The sequence below is a fragment of the Coregonus lavaretus genome (genome assembly GCF_964263955.1).
Source record: "Coregonus lavaretus genome assembly, contig: HAP1_SCAFFOLD_680, whole genome shotgun sequence".
NCBI classification, from domain to species: Eukaryota; Metazoa; Chordata; class Actinopteri; order Salmoniformes; family Salmonidae; genus Coregonus; species Coregonus lavaretus.
In genome coordinates, this window is record NW_028164815.1 from 100,915 (window position 1) to 107,622 (window position 6,708).

Below are 6,708 nucleotides of genomic sequence, written 5' to 3' on the forward strand. Positions count from 1 at the left end.
CGCAGGACACCCCAGACAACTAAAAACATTGTTCCAGATTCAATACTCAAATACTCTGACAGAGAAAGTTTCCCACTTCTCTGCTGGCCAATTAGAGTAAAGACTTGAGCGTGGTTTAAACTTTCTCAGCCAATCCGTTGGTTCAGGGGTTGGTCTCATCTCCTCGGCGCCATTTGTTGCACACTTCAGCCAGGCACAAGATTATCATAACAACCTATCATAGTGAGAAGAGCCAGCTCCCTTAGACATCATTCCTATGTCCAAGGAAGGTTCACAGATCACAAAGAACCAGTATAGTCTAGCATTTGAAGACACAATCCTTATCTTATTTTACCCCCTAAAACAGCTCTTCACATCAATCACAGCCTTGCCAGGTGTCACAGCCTACATTAGGCCAGTCAAGAATGCATTCTTTCTAAGTTAGTCATCCCATCAATTTAGGATAATAATAAATCCCCAATAGTAGTTAACTATAATATTTTACTCTAAATTAGTTGGCTAGCCGGTTAGCTAACCTGGCTAGCTAGTTAGCTATGCTGCAAGCTAAATTGGGGGGAACTAGGGTAGGGCGCCCTTTGATTTGGAGGGATTGCAGCTCTAAATTGTCCTAACTTTTTCATCAACCAAAACAATATCTAGCTAATGTTACATTTTAGAGAATGTAACTAACTCTAGTATGAGTGTGCAATCCACGGTGGTTTGATACAACGTGTTATGTAGCTACTGTAGCTAGCCAGTTTGTCGCGTTTTGATTGAGATGAAACTGGCTAATGCACCGTTTTATTTTCTCTTCCTCAGGGCTACAATTTGGGACCACAATCAGTCATTTAAAAATGAAGTGTCCGTCCAACTACGAGGAACCCCGGTTTCCATGCAACATGGAGAAACATGTCACATACGGCGGCAGGTAGCTTAGTGGTTAAGAGCGTTGTGCCAGTAACCGAAAGGTCGCTGGTTCTAATCCCTGAGCCGACTAGGTGACAAATCTGTCGATGTGCCCTTGAGCAAGGCACTTAACCCTAATTGCTCCTGTAAGTCGCTCTGGATAAGAGCGTCTGCTAAATGAAAAAATAAATAAAAATAAAATAAAAAATAAACATACAAGGAGTCGGGCCTGAAAACCTCCCCACTAAAGGAATGCGTCCAAGTAGTAGTCAAACCACAGCTCTCACCATGTGTCACCACCGCTGCCAACTTTTGCCTCAAGGATGATGTGAAAGGTGTTCACAATAAGGAGAACAACCAACATGATGGGGTACTTGACGAGGTAAACCTAGGCTGTGAAGCATTCGAGGACAGCGGTTTCCTCTCTTTACAGAACAGCCAGATAGAGGACGTTGATAACATAAAGGAACTAGAACAGTCTCCAGGACAGGATATATTCTCCCCATGTACTCCAGTTGCTGATTATCACAAGGCTAAGCATACTGCCTCAAAACTCCCCATACTGAAGTTTCAACACGCTGTATGCCAAGATCTCGCCAACAGTTTCAAGAGGACCCATAGCTATGACTGGTCTGTCATTAGCCGGCTAGCAGAGGACTCCGGCCTTGAAAGGGTTTTGGGTGGGAACATGGGCCTTGAATGTATGGCTGTTTTAAAAGCACTGCTGGAGAGGGACATGAAGCACATCCTCACCAGGATCCTGCATCTGCTAGGAGATGTCGACTTGATAAGGTAAATGACAAATGTAATAAGGTAAACATGTGACCTTTACTGGTCCTATGACAATTGTACAGGTTTTTCAACATGGAAATGTTTTTATACTCTTATCATGTATTCATTCATGGTGGTTTTCTTCACAGCTGTAGAAAAGTGAGCAAGACCTGGAGAAAAATCTACCAAGACAAGTCTGCACTCAGGCTACACACAGGCTAAACAGAGACTCAGGGTAAGCGCTAACATTTAACTGGGGTTCCTTTAGTCATTGTATACCCTTTATCAGGTGTCAATGGTTTTGAACCACATTGATGGTTTGTTTTTTTTAGCTTGCAGAGGCTCCAAACTTTGCTAATCCCTTATGCTGATATGTTCTTAATCTGGATTCATTTACAGGGGCTCCTTCAAGTACTTCAATCTTAATTACCTAACCATAGGGTAATCCACTGCATGAATATTGTTTGGTAAATGGCAATGTCCGTTTTTGTTGTAGGACCCAAGAACTTCTGTAGGACTGGAGAATGTCGGCTCTTTGACACGAGACGCCGCCCTGTCCCGGGTTGTAATGACCTGTATGCAGAGGGTAGCTTCAACCCCTTATCCATAAGTCTAGCTATAGGATGCTCTCCCAGAGAGAAGGCACACCGTCGCTGTACTGCTCCCAGCAATCTCGCTTCAGAGAATACCAAGCGGTGACGGTTGCGCTATTCACTTTGCATGTAAAGGTTCAGAGGACATGATGGTGCTCAGTGTGTGTACTTATTGAGAGTTGGTGTCACCCTTCAATCAGTTCTAAGAAAGTAATTGACATGTTCATGTTACAAATGATACAATGAGTGAGTTATGCTCCGTAGCCTTATACATTCTTTGCTTGTGTTCTCTAGGCTGCCAGTTTGCTGAAGCAGCACGAGTCGCTGAAGCCCTGTAAGCGCTGCGGCTCTCCTGCCAAGCACAACGCAGATGCCATGAGGGCCACCTGTACCCGCCTCAGCTGTGCCTTTGACTTCTGCACCCTGTGCCAGGGCCCTTTTCATGGCTCCTCAGCCTGCCACACAGGGCTGGCCCGGGGGCCTAGCAGCTCCAGAGCCATCCTCATCGGCAGCGCTCGCAGCAAGAGGAACGTCAGGCGCCTGTGAGATCAACGCCGCCCTGGATGAAGACTCAATAACGCACCTTTTTTAAAAACCAACTAAATTTTAACTATTATTTAGTAGTTTTATTCATGGACCTTTTAGCCCACTGCCTCCTCTCCACATACCAAAGGGATCTCGGCTATTGGAATACCCTGTATTAGAACACATTGTATTCTGTGACAATCCCGTGATGCCAGGTATTCGGCATTTGTCGTCAGAAAGCGACAATCTTACTGGAAGCCAAAAACAGAATGTTTACCTGAATTGTACATTCATTTTATATTTCTTAATGGAATATCCGTCCGTAAATATATTTGTCTGTTAAATGTGAAATGTAAATATTTATATTGTTGAAATAAATTTATCTTTTGCGATTTTCTAAATTGTTTTGTTTTTCTCCCAATTTATTTTTCTAAGCTACATACCGCCAGAAAACGCGCATGCATGCACAAACTTATTTTCTGAATTTAATCAAGCCGAGCATGTCACAATGCCACTTGCTTCAAAAGAGCTGACAACTGGTGAAACTAAGCCATTCATCCATTGGTGCCATACTGCAATGTATTTTCCAATGTAATTGGTAGTCCAGTCTTGTGGCTTTAACAAAGGTCTGCGGCCTCAACATGTCACCTCTTTTATAAAGGAGTAATGAAGCCATTGATGCCAATGAATTCATGAAAATGCATTACTTTTTAATTACAAATGAATTTCCACCAAGCTGCAAATGATTAACCTCAACTATGGCTCTCTCCTCTTGCTCCTCTCCCACATACTGCACAGAATTTCATATGCTTCTCTGAAATCCTCCGATTACTCACTATCTGGAAAGATGCATTGTTAACCTTAAGGAGTTGAAGACTAGGCATAGCTGAAAACGGACATTCTTTACACATTGACACCAGTGATTCATACTCCCTTCATGGTCAATGATTTCAGGCAATTAAGATATCATCAGTACATTGCTCAGGATAGCCGCTCAGTGGATTACTCTACTGAGGGTTTGATAATGTGCTATATCCGACTGACAACAGACCCATTATTCTAACAGTTTAGAATGAGGTGCAATTTGTTTTATGGTTCCTCTGTATGCCCATCGGAGTGGAGCCAAATCACACCTGTCTAAAAGCAACTCATGAGGTCCATGATAAGTTGACGACCCTCATTTTTTATGCAGACTAAAGGCTACATCATGTCAAACAAATTACTGGTATTCTCCAATAAAATCAAATTGGATGTGTAGGCTTATCTGTAAAGTTCATGTGTTTTTCACATATTGGGGGCATTTCATAATTGAGAAATGTAACAGCGATACTATACTGTACGTTCAATTAAAAAGTCTCTGGGTAATACAAACACAATTTCTCCCCAGTCTGACTAAAATTGATTTCATAGGCCTTATCTGCTGCCTGAAATAATCAGTGGTGCTTGCTCAAAGTCTATATGGTAAAGCAACGGGCCAACTTATTTCACAATTGTATCATCTTTCAATAGTGAAACATAATGCTCTCTGTGCATTAAAAGCATTTTGCTGTCACTCAAAAGAGATGCCTTTGTTTTTCTCCTGCAGACCCAATACATCAGTGGTTTTTCCAATTAGCCTTCCTCTCAGTGCACGTCCTCCCAGTCCATCGGTGTCTGGCCACAGTTGTGTCAGCTCCCTCTGTGCACCTCTATCCTGGGGTTGCTCTCTATTGCTGCCTGCTACACAAAATGTCAATGTGCAGTTGACCGTTCCGGCATGTGTCCTGCCAGCCGTGGTGACAAGTAGCCATTTTTGTGACTTCCCCCTCCTGCTCTGGGCAACGCCCTCGGGGGTGGAACTACACTGAACAAAAATATCAACGCAACATGTAAAGTGTTGGTCCCATGTTTAATGAGCTGAAATAAAAGACCCCGGAAATGTTCAATATGCACAAAAAGCATATTATTCAATATGCACAATTGCATTTTATCAATGGAAATTTGAATGCACAGAGATACCGTGACGAGATCCTGAGGCCCATTGTTGTGCCATTCATCTGCCGCAAAACCCTCATGTTTTAGCATGATAATGCACATCCCCATGTAGCAAGGATCTGTCCACAATTCCAAGAAGCTGAAAATGTCCCAGTTCTTCCATGGCCTGCATACTCACCATACATGTCACCCATCGAGCATGTTTGGGATGCTCTGGATTGACGTGTACGACAGCGTGTTCCAGTTCCTGCCAATATCCAGCAACTTCACACAGCCATTGAGAAGGAGTGGGACAACATTCCACAGGCCACAATCAACAGCCTGATCAACTCTATGCGAAGGAGATGTCGCGCTGCATGAGGCAAATGGTGGTCACACCAGATACTGACTTGTTTTCTGATCCACACCCCTACCTTTAAAAAAAAAGGTATCTGTGACTAACAGATGCATATCTGTATTGCCAGTCATGTGAAATCCATAGATTAGGGCCTAATTAATTTATTTCAATTGACTGATTTCCTTATATGAACTGTAACTCAGTAAAATCGTTGAAATTGTTGAATGTTGCGTTTATATTTTTGTTCAGTGTAACTAGCACTTTTCCTCCCCCTCTCAACCGCCCCCTGTTTATATCTTCCAATAATAGATTGTAGTGTAAAGGAGAAAAATATTATTCATATATGTAGAGTATACAAAGAAGAAGATGCGATGCCCTAGGCTACCACTGAGTCAAACAATCAACATGTTGGCCGCTCAAATGACTGATAACTGTTGATTGGGATTTTCTGTCCAATTGGATTATAGTCACTATTTCTCACCTTCACAGAAGCGTTCTTATTCTAGATAGGTTCTTAAAGTAAGGCCATACACATTTACTTAAATGTTGAACGGATTCCCCTCTTCAATTTAATAAAAAAAATAAAAATAAAAATATCTGAAAAAGTGATCCTGAGGCCCATTGTACTGAAAAAGTGCACGATTAGAGGATGCTTCCAGTAAAGAGATACACAACTTCCTCTTGGATTATGGCTGAATTATGCCTCTTTTAGCATCCCCAAGAGGCTATCATCTCTTAAAGTTGGTTGCCAGGTGTTGAACTAAGGTCACTATAGTATTTTAACAAGAAGGTCCACTTCTTGATTTGTATTTGCTTGCCACACAATCTGTTAAACATTTATTTACATTTGTATGGCCTAAATACTGAAAAAATTAACTAGGAATCTGTCTCATTCCATTATTTGTTGTGAACAGTTATTTGACTTATTAGTCCAAAAATAGTTCTGACATTAAATGTGACATTTTGAGTATGACCCACTTCTGATGTATTCCTGATCGGTCCTTATACTAAAGTCAGTTGTAGAGATTTAGATTTAGTGAATAGAGTATCGCCCATCCTAAATTTGAACATTTTCCAAAATCACATCTTTAATTTTCTCAGTGCATCTTGTGACCTCAGGGTATAAAAAAGGGTTGGAATTCTGTGAAACCAGCCAAACATGGACAGGAATGACTGTGAGTTGAAAGGAGACAGCCTTTGACTGTGAGTATGTATCAGATGGCCTTTGTGCTCTAACCAGATGATACATCTTTTAGCTGCCCTTTCCAGGACAGATTATCACATTGGTCATTTATTTCTCTGATTTATTGAACTCCAGCAACACTGGGACACTTCTCCAAATGAAACCTCACAATTGAAGTCATTAGACTTTCACACAATCAGGTGTTTACCTACCCTGTTTAGGTCAACAGTGGTCGTGTATGAGTCATACGAGGCATACTACAGTAACTTACTTTAATTGATCTGATTCGGACAATTTTCAGATATTCTCTTTTTTTCCCATGCCAAATCAGGCAAGTTCCATGATTGTGTTTGCCAACATCTGCAGCGAGTGTCTTCTGTACCTGATAACAGCAATACCTTCCCTGTGTCCACAAAGATGCAGAGGTCGATATGATGTAT

General features: G+C 41.7%; 1 pseudogene across 1 annotated transcript; it reads left to right on the forward strand.

Annotated features, from left to right (window-relative positions):
• The first annotated feature begins 454 nt into the window (after window positions 1-454).
• LOC311116601 (F-box only protein 5-like) lies at window positions 455-3,233 on the forward strand (annotated as a pseudogene). Its single transcript has 5 exons — window positions 455-907; window positions 1,109-1,677; window positions 1,806-1,891; window positions 2,153-2,351; window positions 2,544-3,233. The product of its transcript is annotated as an F-box only protein 5-like (transcript).
• Window positions 3,234-6,708: the final 3,475 nt, after the last annotated feature.